Source organism: Aegilops tauschii, chromosome 6 (genome assembly GCF_002575655.3).
Source record: "Aegilops tauschii subsp. strangulata cultivar AL8/78 chromosome 6, Aet v6.0, whole genome shotgun sequence".
Classification (NCBI taxonomy): Eukaryota; Viridiplantae; Streptophyta; class Magnoliopsida; order Poales; family Poaceae; genus Aegilops; species Aegilops tauschii.
Genome location: NC_053040.3, coordinates 476,218,843 through 476,232,411, shown reverse-complemented (window position 1 = coordinate 476,232,411; position 13,569 = coordinate 476,218,843).

Sequence of the window (13,569 nt, the reverse complement as noted above, 5' to 3'; positions counted from 1 at the left end):
TTACTTTATGCTTTACAACGCACAATTCCATGAATCATAAAATAGATTAAGGGCTTCTTTGATTCAAAGGATTCTCAAAGGAATTTTGGAGGATTCTAATCATTAGGAATTTTTCCTATCTTGGTTGTTTGATTCGTAGGATTATAAACCATAGGAATTTTTCCATATGATTCATTTGCACTAGATTTCATAAGAAACATCCCATCCACTCAAACCTCTTTGAAAGAATTCTGCGTTTTTTCTATGCACAATCAAACACTCGTACAATCCTGTAGGATTCAAGACGACATTCCACTATAATCCCATGTTTTTCCTATTCCCGCGTTCTTAGCTTTTTTATAAAAACTAATTGATTTTGAATGAGATGAACTATAAGAATTAAACGAAGGGCTACATCAGGCATATATGACTCAGAGCTTACATGCTATAGTGTGGTATTTATTCATAATTTGGTTGCAAAATCTGATGCGTGCAATGCACGTGTACCTTACTAGTACTTCGAGTATGTGCAAAACACGTAAATTAGAATACCAATGGCACGCTACACAGTGTCTCTTTTACAGTTCATGAAGCCACGTGGCACATGTGGAGGCGTTGTCGCGACCTGCTTGCGTGGATTGATCACAGTGACGTGCTGCTGGTTCCAGAAGAATGTACTCGTCCTCCTTGAGCCATACTGGCGGTACATGCACGAAGCGAAGATGTGCACGCACGCCACGCACGCACTCATTCCCTCGCACGCACACGCAGGTACACGGGCGGACGCAATTTTGTACCAAGATCCACCCCATGTGATAATTTGACGTGTGTAAAGTCGTTCACTTCATTGATGGTCAATTAATACAGCGCATGCAAATTGAGTGGACGTGAGGGCGGAAGAAAGACATTATTACTCCACTACGCGCATGCGAGTAGTTAAATCGTGGGTTGCTAGTAGTACTTCCATTGATCTCCTTCGTATTTTGTGCCAATTTTTCACAGTATCATAATATTTACGCATTTGAGCAGTGTAGTACTTGAAATTTATGTTCCGCTAAACTCATCGGGAGCCGTTTCGGGCCTCGAAACCAAAACCATCAATTAATCTTTACCTTGTTCCCATCACATTCGAAAGCCTGCTCACACCTACTAGTACGTACCAAACCTGAACGTGTTCCCACGATGCAGGTATTAGTACTAGTGCTAGTACTTATAGGTTATAAAAAGGGGAACTACCTAACCGAAAATTACTCTACCTTTCCTCCTCATAAGTGCTTCTTCTTCGTCCGTCGTTGCCATGGCCGGTGAGCAGAGCTCTAGGTCGAGAACTACTCGTAACAAGGGAGCGGCAACCAAGGCTGCGGAAAAAAAAGAGGGCTCGCCGCCACGCAGAGACCTCGAAAGATCTCTCACGGGCAGGCGATGGCTCCCAGGAGCGCCCTAGCCGCGGAGGCGAACATGCCGAGCCGGCGGAGCTGGAGTCGTTATCCCTCGACGGCATGCCCGATCAGCTCAATAAGCAGAAGGAGTTCATCCAAGGCTTGATGGAGTTGCTGAAGGAGAGCCTCGACGACATGCCCGCCGAGCTCAATCAGCAGGGGGAGTTGACCGCCGGCTTGGTGATGCTGCTGAAGAAGAGCATTGCCTCGGAGAAGAAGGCGACCGGCGAAATCCTGCGACTTCAGGAGGACAAGGCGAAGCTCTGCCACGAGATCGACCTGTTGAAGGAGAAGAACGCCGGCTGGAAGAAGCTGCATGAGAATACTAGTTCCTCGATGAAGATGCTGCAGGCCCTCGTCATGGAACAAAAGGAGGAGTTGGCGAAGCTCCGCATCGAGCACCCAGCTGCTGTCAAGGTACGTAATGCGGCCGTGGAACAGATGATGAAAGCTCGCGTCGAGAAATCCCACGTCATGGACAGAATGAAGAAGATGGCGGAGGAGACACGCAAGGAGATGGAGGTCGTGGAGGCGATGAAGAAGCAGTTACGACTTCGCGGCGAATTATATCATTTGGGGTGATAATCTTCCTTCTTCTTTTGCTCCTGTGTTTCATCTTTTGCTTCGGGTGTTTCGCCGCACGTGTCACGTTCTCTGCGAGGCATGAATAGAACAATGGTTTTTTAGGAAATGAATAGAACAATGCTAACAATGAGATGACTAGCAAATTAGATCATTTTTATCGCCATATGGCACTGGGCTGCCGTGTTTCGTGCTCCTCCGTCGCAGTACTACTCCAGTGGAAAACTTGAGTATACCGCACGGTTCTTTGCTCCTCCTCGATCAGGTCGTCGGCGCATTTATACGAGCAGTCAAATCACAAGGCCCCGCCTTCCAGCAGTAATGAGCCGTCAAATCACAAAGGCCCTCGCCTCTCGTGAAACCGACCAAGCTAGACTGCCCCGCCCTCTAGCCTTTTAAAAAATGTATACTTTTGTACAGCAGTAGTATCGATGGATTGCGCCATGGAGCAAAACTTGAAATAAAAAAAAGGTGGTACATATAGAGAGCGCTCGTCGCCAAATTATGCATATAGTACTATTAAAAAGGCTAGTGACAATAATGGTGTCCAGCACAACCCACCCCTCAAATAAAACTAAGAGGGTGCTTGGATACGTTTTAGTCCCATGACTAAAAGTAGTGGGACTAAAACATGCTAGCCTCACCCATGCTTGGATCCAAATACTAAAAAGGCTAAAATCAAGTTAATGAGCATTTATTATCCTCCAAACCCTCCAATCTAGAACTCGCCTGTGTTAAAGGAGAGGAGTTAAATGAGTAGAGAGAGGACTAATCCACATTTTAGTAGGGGTACCCCTGACTAAATTTTTTTAGTCTCAAGACTAATTTTAGCCCCTCTTTAGTCAGGGGTGCTTGGAACTTTAGCCTCTTAAAGAGACTATTTTTAGTCAGACTAAAATAAGTCCCTTGGATCCAAGTACCCTCTAAGCATCCTGAAATTCTTTGACAAAACTAAGCACCCTGAAATTCTTTGACAACTAAACTGCTGGCTATATGATGTTGGCCATATATATTGTACGTATATAATGTGAAGAAACGAGTGGTAGTACTATACCAACTAAAAGATGAAATGTAAGAAATACTAGTATGTACGTACTGAAGAGTTAAAGTAACGAGAAGAAACATAACATAGTTCTGCTGGGGGCTCAGCACAACACACCCCTCAAATTAAATTAAGCACACCTGAAATTAAACTTTGCAACTATTCCGGTAGACACTGCATTAGAACCACCATGAGCAATGACACTGCCAGCGTGCGAACGGCAGGGTAGTGGGTTTCCATTCTCCCATGATACGGGCTTCCAAGAGCCCTTGGATCTGAGATCGAATGGTTGCATGGCGTGATTCTAGACCTATGGGTGAATATCCTATCCTGGAGGATTATTCTGCAAATTTTCAGCAACTTAGCATGCGACCGTTTGATCTCAGATCCAAGGGCTGCCAGCAGCCCGTATCATGGTCGCGCCTACCACGACCGTCGCGTTGCTCGCGCGGTCGCGCCCTTGGAGATTTGACACGGTGCGTTAGGCTATCTGATGTTGGCATGTCATACATAGTCATCACTTAGTCACTCATACTACAACAAGGTTGGCTATAAGGTTGGCTATAAGTGTATTATTTTTTTACTCCTCTCTATCTCTTTCTTCGTACTCCCTCCGTCCCATAATAAGAATGTTTTTGACACTAGTGTAGTGACAAAAACGTTCTTATATTATGGGACACAGGGAGTACTAGTATTTATTGCATTTGCCAAGGAGTGACCTCTTCCAATGAAATGGTGTTGCTAAGTTTGCTTCATTTAATTAGCTATAGACTCAAAATTGTCTTTTCACCTAGGTACACGCGCTTAGCACCGTTTCTTCCTTGGGTCACCAAACTAGTCTCTCTCTTCTTGATTAACTTGCCACATCAGACTTTATGCCTATGTGGCAAGCTTACGCACCTGTAGGAGCAAGTAAAAGTAAGTACAATAGTGCGCTTTACATGGCATTTTTGCATATGTGGAGGAAAGAGAGGCAAGGAAAAAGTGGAGAAGTGGGCTCTCATGCAAGAGCCAGCCTCTACTACATGGTGGAGCATTGGGAGAGGCACCTGTATGGAGGTGGTCAGGAATCGGGAGACTCACGCCGGTCGTAGCGCGCAGTTAAAATGATAATGGCAAGTCAAATGACGGGGCCCCACCTGTCCAACAGTAACTCGTTGTCAAATCACACAGCCCTACGTTTGCAGCAGCCTACTCCCTCGTCTTCTCGCGTCTCTGTCGAACCGACTAGGCGGAACTGCCCCGCCGCCTACCGCGCAGGAAAAGCCTGTTGGAAATATGCTCTAGAGGCAATAATCAAATGGTTATTATTGTATTTCCCTGTTCAAGATAATTGTCTATTGTTCATGCTATAATTGTATTAACTGGAAACTGTAATACATGTGTGAATACATAGACCACAACATGTCCCTAGTAAGCCTCTAGTTGACTAGCTCGTTGATCAATAGATGGTTATGGTTTCCTGACCATGGACATTGGATGTCATTGATAACGGGACCACATCATTAGGAGAATGATGTGATGGACAAGACCCAATCCTAAGCATAGCACAAGATCGTGTAGTTCGTTTTGCTAGAGCTTTTCTAATGTCAAGTATCATTTCCTTAGACCATGAGATTGTGCAACTCCCGGATACCGTAGGAATGCTTTGGGTGTACCAAACGTCACAACGTAACTGGGTAGCTATAAAGGTGCATTACAGGTATCTCCGAAAGTGTCTGTTGGGTTGGCACGAATCGAGATTGGGATTTGTCACTCCGTATGACGGAGAGGTATCTCTGGGCCCACTCGGCAATGCATCATCATAATGAGCTCAATGTGACTAAGGAGTTAGCCACGGGATCATGCGTTACGGTACGAGTAAAGTGACTTGTCGGTAACGAGATTGAACGAGGTATTGGGATACCGACGATCGAATCTCGGGCAAGTAACATACCGATAGACAAAGGGAATTGAATACGGGATCGATTGAATCCTCGACATCGTGGTTCATACGATGAGATCATCGTGGAGCATGTGGGAGCCAACATGGGTATCTAGATCCCGCTGTTGGTTATTGGCCGGAGAGGTGTCTCGGTCATGTCTGCATGGTTCCCGAACCCGTAGGGTCTACACACTTAAGGTTCGGTGACGCTAGGGTTATAGAAATATTAGTATGTGGTAACCCGAAAGTTGTTCGGAGTCCCGGATGAGATCCCGGATGTCACGAGGAGTTCCGGAATGGTCCGGAGGTAAAGATTTATATATGGGAAGTCTTGTTTTGGTCGCCGGAAAAGTTTCGCGCATTATCGGTATTGTACCGGGAGTGCCGAAAGGGGTCCGGGGGTCCACCAAGGGGGTCCACCAGCCCCGGGGGGCCACATGGGCTGTAGGGGTGTGCGCCTTGGCCTATATGGGCCAAGGGCACCAGCCCCAAGAGGCCCATGCGCCAAGAGATAAGGGAAAGGGAGAGTCCTAAAGGGGGAAGGCACCTCCTAGGTGCCTTGGGGAGGATGGACTCCTCCCTGGCCGCACCCTTCCTTGGAGGAAGGGCCAAGGCTGCGTCCCCCATTCTCCCTTTCCCCTATATATATGTGGGGAGGGGGAGGGCAGCAATACCCTAAGCCCTGGCGCCTCCCTCTCCCTCCCGTGACACATCTCCCTCCTCCCACAGCGCTTGGCGAAGCCCTGTTGGTATCCCGTTACTTCCACCACCACGCCGTCGTGCTGCTGGATCTCCATCAACCTCTCCTCCCCCCTTGCTGGATCAAGAAGGAGGAGACGTCGCTGCTCCGTACGTGTGTTGAACGCGGAGGTGCCGTCCGTTCGGCGCTAGGATCATCGGTGATTTGGATCACGACGAGTACGACTCCATCAACCCCGTTCTCTTGAACGCTTCCGCTCGCGATCTACAAGGGTATGTAGATGCACTCCTCTCTCTCGTTGCTAGATGACTCCATAGATTGATCTTGGTGATGCGTAGAAAATTTTGAATTATTGCTACGTTCCCCAACAGTGGCATCATGAGCCAGGTCTATGCGTAGATTCTATGCACGAGTAGAACATAAAGTAGTTGTGGGCGATGATTTGTTCAATTTGCTTGCCGTTACTAGTCTTATCTTGATTCGCCGGCATTGTGGGATGAAGCGGCCCGGACCGACCTTACACGTACTCTTACGTGAGACAGGTTCCACCGATTGACATGCACTTGATGCATAAGGTGGCTAGCGGGTGTCTGTCTCTCCCACTTTAGTCGGATCGGATTCGATGAAGAGGGTCCTTATGAAGGGTAAATAGCAATTGGCATATCACCGTTGTGGCTTTTGCGTAGGTAAGAAACGTTCTTGCTAGAACCCATAGCAGCCACGTAAAACATGCAACAACAATTAGAGGACGTCTAACTTGTTTTTGCAGGGTATGCTATGTGATGTGATATGGCCAAAAGGATGTGATGAATTATATATGTGATGTATGAGATTGATCATGTTCTTGTAATAGGAATCACGACTTGCATGTCGATGAGTATGACAACCGGCAGGAGCCATAGGAGTTGTCTTAATTTATTGTATGACCTGCGTGTCAATGAAAATGCCATGTAATTACTTTACTTTATTGCTAACCGTTAGCCATAGTAGTAGAAGTAATAGTTGGTGAGACAACTTCATGAAGACATGATGATGGAGATCATGATGATGGATATCATGGTGTCATGCCGGTGACGAAGGTGATCATGCCGCGCCTAAAAGATGGAGATCAAAAGGCGCAAGATGATATTGGCCATATCATGTCACTTTATGATTTGCATGTGATGTTTGTCATGTTTACATCTTATTTGCTTAGAACGACGGTAGCATAAATAAGATGATCCCTCACTAAAATTTCAAGAGATGTGTTCCCCCTAACTGTGCACCGTTGCGAAGGTTCGTTGTTTCGAAGCACCACGTGATGATCGGGTGTGATAGATTCTAACTTTCGCATACAACGGGTGTTCACGAGCCTAGCATGTACAGACAGGGCCTCGGAACACAAGCAAAACACTTAGGTTGACTTGACGAGCCTAGCATGTACAGACATGGCATCGGAACACAAGAGACCGAAAGGTCGAACATGAGTCGTATAGTAGATATGATCAACATGGAGATGTTCACCGATGATGACTAGTTCGTCACACATGATGATCGGACACGACCTAGTCGATTCGGATCATGTATCACTTAGATGACTAGAGGGATGTCTATCTAAGTGGGAGTTCATTAAATAATCAGATGAACTTAATTATCATGAACATAGTCAGAAGGTCTTTGCAAATAATGTCGTAGCTTACGCTTTAGTTCTACTAAGATATGTTCCTAGAGAAAATTTAGTTGAAAGTTGATAGTAGCAATTATGCGGACTGGGTCCGTAAACTGAGGATTGTCCTCATTGCTGCACAGAAGGCTTATGTCCTTAATGCGCCGCTCGGTGTGCTGAACCTCGAGCGTCGTCTGTAGATGTTGCGAAACATCTGACATACACGTTTTGATGACTATGTGATAGTTCAGTGTGTGATGCTAACGGTTTAAAATTGTGGCACCAAAGACGGTTTTGAAACGTCGCAGAACATATGAGATGTTCCAAAGACTGAAATTGGGATTTCAGACTAGTGCCCACGTCAAGAGGTATGAGACCTCTGACAAGTTTCTTAAGCCTGCAAACTAAGGGAGAAAAGCTCAATCGTTGAGCATGTGCTCAGATTGTCTGAGTACTACAATCACTTGAATCGAGTGGGAGTTAATCTTCCAGATGAGATAGTGATGGTTCTCCATAGTCACTGCCACCAAGCTATTAGAGCTTCGTGATGAACTATAACATATCAAGGATAGACATGATGATCCTTGAGCAACTCGCGATGTTTGACACCGCGAAAGTAGAAATCAAGAAGGAGCATCAATTGTTGATGGTAAGTAAAACCACTAGTTTTTAGAAGGGCAAGGGCAAGAAGGGATACTTCATGAAATGGCAAATCAGTTGCTGCTCTAGTGAAGAAACCCAAGGTTGAACCCAAACCCGAGACTAAATGCTTCTGTAATGAGGGGAACGGTCACTGAAGCAGAACTACCCTAGATACTTGGTAGATGAGAAGGTAGGCAAGGTCGACAGAAGTATATTGGATATACATTATATTAATGTGTACTTTACTAGTACTCCTAGTAGCACCAGGGTATTAGATACCGGTTCGGTTGCTAAGTGTTGGTAACTCGAAATAAAAGGCTACGGAATAAACGGAGACTAGCTAAAGGTGAGATGACGATATGTGTTGCAAGTGTTTCCAAGGTTGATGTGATCAAGCATCGCATGCTCCCTCTACCATCGAGATTGGGGTTAAACCTGAATAATTGTTATTTGGTGTTTGCGTTAAGCATAGACATGATTGGATTATGTTTATCGCAATACGGTTATTCATTAAAGGAGAATAATGGTTACTCTGTCTATTTGAATAATACCTTCAATGGTCTTGCACCTAAAATGAATGGTTCATTGAATCTCGATCGTAGTGATACACATGTTCATGCCAAAAGATATAAAATAGTAATGATAGTACCACATACTTGTGGCACTGCCATTTGAGTCATATTGGTATAAAACGCATGAAGAAGCTCCATGTTGATGGATCTTTGGACTCACTCGTTTTTGAAAAGATTGAGACATGCGAACCATGTCTATTGGTAGATATGCATGAAGAAACTCCATACAAATGGATCGTTTGGACTCACTTTATTTAGAATCACTTGAGACATGCAAATCATAACACATGGGCAAGATGACTGAAAGGCCTCGTTTTCAGTAAGATGGAACAAGAAAGCAACTTGTTGGAAGTAATACATTTTGATGTGTGCATTCCAATGAGTGCTGAGGCACGCAGTGGATATCGTTATGTTCTTACTTCACAGATGACTTGAGTAGATGCTGAGAATATTTACTTGATGAAACACAAGTCTGAATTATTGAAAGGTTCAAGTAATTTCAGAGTGAAGTTGAAGATCGTCGTGACAAGAGGATAAAATGTCTATGATATGATCATAGAGATATCTGAGTTACGAGTTTGGCACACAATTAAGACATTGTGGAAATTGTTTCACAACTAATACCGCCTGGAACACCATAGTGTGATGGTATGTCCGAACATCATAACCGCACCCTATTGGATATGGTGCATACCATGATGTCTCTTATCGAATTACCACTATCGTTTATGGGTTAGGCATTAGAGACAACCGCATTCACTTTAAATAGGGCACCACACAATTCCGTTGAGACGACACCGTATGAACTATGGTTTAGAGAAACCTAAGCTGTCGTTTCTTAAAAGTTTGGGGCTGCGACGCTTATGTGAAAAAGTTTCAGGCTGATAAGCTCGAACCCAAAGCGGATAAATGCATCTTCATAGAATACCCAAAACAGTTGGGTATACCTCCTATTTTAGATCTGGAAGCAAAAGTGATTGTTTCTAGAAACGGGTCCTTTCTCGAGGAAAAGTTTCTCTCGAAAGAATTGAGTGGGAGGATGGTGGAGACTTGATGAGGTCATTGAACCGTCACTTCAACTAATGTGTAGCAGGGCACATGAAGTTGTTCCTGTGGCACCTACACCAATTGAAGTGGAAGCTTATGATAGTGATCATGAAACTTCAGATCAAGTCACTACCAAACCTCATAGGACGACAAGGATGCGTACTACTTCAGAGTGGTACGTAATCCTGTCTTGGAAGTCATGTTGCTAGACAACAATGAACCTACGAGCTATGGAGAAGCGATGGTGGGCCCGGATTCCGACGAATGGCTCGAGGCCATAAAATCCGAGAGGATCCATGTATGAAAACAAAGTATAGACTTTGAAAGAACTACTTGATGGTCGTAAGGCTATTGGGTACAGATGGATTTTAAAAGGGAAGACAGACAATGATGGTAAGTATCACCATTAAGAAAGCTCGACTTGTCGTTAAGATGTTTTCCGACAAGTTCAAGGAGTTGACTACGATGAGATTTTCTCACTCGTAGCGATGCTAAGAGTCCGTTGGAATTATATTAGCAGTTACTGCATTATTTATGAAATCTTGCAGATAGGATGTCAAAACATTGTTTCCTCGACGATTTTCTTGAGGAAAGGTTGTATGTGATACAACCAGAAGGTTTTGTCAATCCTGAAAGATGCTAAGAAGTATGCAATGCTCCAGCAATCCTTCTAAGGATTGGAGTAAGCATCTCGGAGTTGGAATGAACGCTTTGATGAGATGATCAAATATTTTGGGTTTATACAAAGTTCATGAAAAACTTGTATTTCCAAAGAAGTGAGTGGGAGCACTATAGAATTTTTGATGAGTATATGTTGTTAACATATTGTTGATCAGAAATGACGTAGAATTTCTGGAAAGCATACAGGGTAATTTAAAAAGTGTTTTTCAATGGAAAACCTGGATTAAGCTACTTGAACATTGAGCATCAAGATCTATAAGGATAGATAAAAAACGCTTAATAGTACTTTCAAATGAATACATACCGTGACAAGATTTTGAAGGAGTTCAAAATAGAACAGCAAAGAAGGAGTTCTTGGCTGCGTTACAAGGTGTGAGTATTGAGTAAGACTCAAGACATGACCACGGCAGAGAGAGAGAAAGGACGAAGGTCGTCCCCTATGCTTTAGACGTAGGCTCTACAGTATGCTATGCTGTGTACCGCACCTGAAGTGTGCCTTGCGATGAGTTAGTCAAGGGGTACAATAGTGATCCGGGAATGGATCACATGACAGCGGTCGAACTTATCCTTAGTATCTAGTGGACTAAGGAATTTTCTCGATTATGGAGGTGGTAAAAGAGTTCGTCGTAAAGGGTTACGTCGATGCAAACTTTGACACTAATCCGGATGACTCTGAGTAGTAAACCGGATTCGTATAGTAGAGCAGTTATTTGGAATAGCTCCAAGTAGCGCATGGTAGGTACATCTACAAGATGACATAGAGATTTGTAAAGCACACACGGATCTGAAAGGTTCAGACCTGTTGACTCAAACCTCTCTCACAAGCGAGATATGAACAAACCCCATGGGTGTTGGATTCATTACAATCACATAGTGATGTGAACTAGATTATTGACTCTAGTGCAAGTGGGAGACTGTTGGAAATATGCCCTAGAGGCAATAATCAAATGGTTATTATTGTATTTCCTTGTTCAAGATAATTGTCTATTGTTCATGCTATAATTGTATTAACTGGAAACTGTAATACATGTGTGAATACATAGACCACAACATGTCCCTAGTAAGCCTCTAGTTGACTAGCTCGTTGATCAATAGATGGTTATGGTTTCCTGACCATGGACATTGGATGTCATTGATAACGGGATCACATCATTAGGAGAATGATGTGATGGACAAGACCCAATCCTAAGCATAGCACAAGATCGTGTAGTTCGTTTTGCTAGAGCTTTTCTAATGTCAAGTATCATTTCCTTAGACCGTGAGATTGTGCAACTCCCGGATACCGTAGGAATGCTTTGGGTGTACCAAATGTCACAACGTAACTGGGTGGCTATAAAGGTGCATTACATGTATCTCCGAAAGTGTCTGTTGGGTTGGCACGAATCGAGATTGGGATTTGTCACTCCGTATGACGGAGAGGTATCTCTGGGCCCACTCGGTAATGCATCATCATAATGAGCTCAATGTGACTAAGGAGTTAGCCACGGGATCATGCGTTACGGTACGAGTAAAGTGACTTGTCGGTAACGAGATTGAACGAGGTATTGGGATACCGACGATCGAATCTCGGGCAAGTAACATACCGATAGACAAAGGGAATTGAATACGGGATTGATTGAATCCTCGACATCGTGGTTCATCCGATGAGATCATCGTGGAGCATGTGGGAGCCAACATGGTATCCAGATCCCGCTGTTGGTTATTGGCCGGAGAGGTGTCTCGGTCATGTCTGCATGGTTCCCGAACCCGTAGGTAAAGATTTATATATGGGAAGTCTTGTTTTGGTCGCCGGAAAAGTTTCGCGCATTATCGGTATTGTACCGGGAGTGCCGAAAAGAGTCCGGGGGTCCACCAAGGGGGTCCACCAGCCCCGGGGGGCCACATGGGATGTAGGGGTGTGCGCCTTGGCCTATATGGGCCAAGGGCACCAGCCCCAAGAGGCCCATGCGCCAAGAGATAAGGGAAAGGGAGAGTCCTAAAGGGGGAAGGCACCTCCTAGGTGCCTTGGGGAGGATGGAGTCCTCCCTGGCCGCACCCTTCCTTGGAGGAAGGGCCAAGGCTGCGTCCCCCCCTTCTCCCTTGCCCCTATATATATGTGGGGAGGGGGAGGGCAGAAATACCCTAAGCCCTGGCGCCTCCCTCTCCCTCCCGTGACACATCTCCCTCCTCCCGCAGCGCTTGGCGAAGCCCTGTTGGTATCCCGCTACTTCCACCACCACGCCGTCGTGCTGCTGGATCTCCATCAACCTCTCCTTCCCCCTTGCTGGATCAACAAGGAGGAGACGTCGCTGCTCCGTACGTGTGTTGAACGCGGAGGTGCCGTCCGTTCGGCGCTAGGATCATCGGTGATTTGGATCACGACGACTACGACTCCATCAACCCCGTTCTCTTGAACGCTTCCGCTCGCGATCTACAAGGGTATGTAGATGCACTCCTCTCTCTCGTTGCTAGATGACTCCATAGATTGATCTTGGTGATGCGTAGAAAATTTTGAATTATTGCTACATTCCCCAACAAAGCCCCGCCTCGACTTTTAAATAGTATACAGTATACTAATTTTGTATCCATGGATTGCGCCCGCGCCATGGAGCAAAGCGTCTAGAAAACGGTGGTACACATGTACGAAGTATACAGCACGCCCATCGAGTTCGCGTCGCACCCCAGACGGTCGGTCGGTCTGGCACGCTGCTCTCCGAATGGAACGCGCGTCATATTGCGTTTGCACACACATGTGGGACGGCAATTGAGAACCGACCATAGGCACACTCCCCGGCCCCGCAAGTCGGGTGACTTAATAGAAGAGGGAGACGAGCGATAGTACTAGAGAAGTGTTGTAGTACGTTGGTGCCTGGACGATCCCTTCAAGACACGGAAGATCAGTTCGTCCATGCATGTGACCAGACTCCAGCAGACACGCCTGGATTGGCTATCGTCTACATATCGTGCAGGCTGTGTTGTACATGGCTGTAGTTGTGGTGAGAAATCTAAAAAAAGGTTTCCTGTCATCTCGCAAAATTAGGTGTCATGTGCTTCAGATCACTGCGAGGGTTAAACAGCGACAACTGAGTTGGGCTAGTCATTGGGGGCACATGCACGAACAGTGACTACTCGGCTGCCATCTAGGTCAAGCCCACTAAGTTAATTAGGACATCTATTGACGGACCCCTTTTCTATGAGTTTATCTTTAATTTGAGCTTTGTTCCTCGTCTAGTTTGTCCGTCGGGATTCATGTTGTCTCCTTTGGGCAGTGAGGTTTTGATTTCTTGTCATGTGGCATTTTTTCGTGTTATATGTTATAATCCGGCGCTTCAGATCA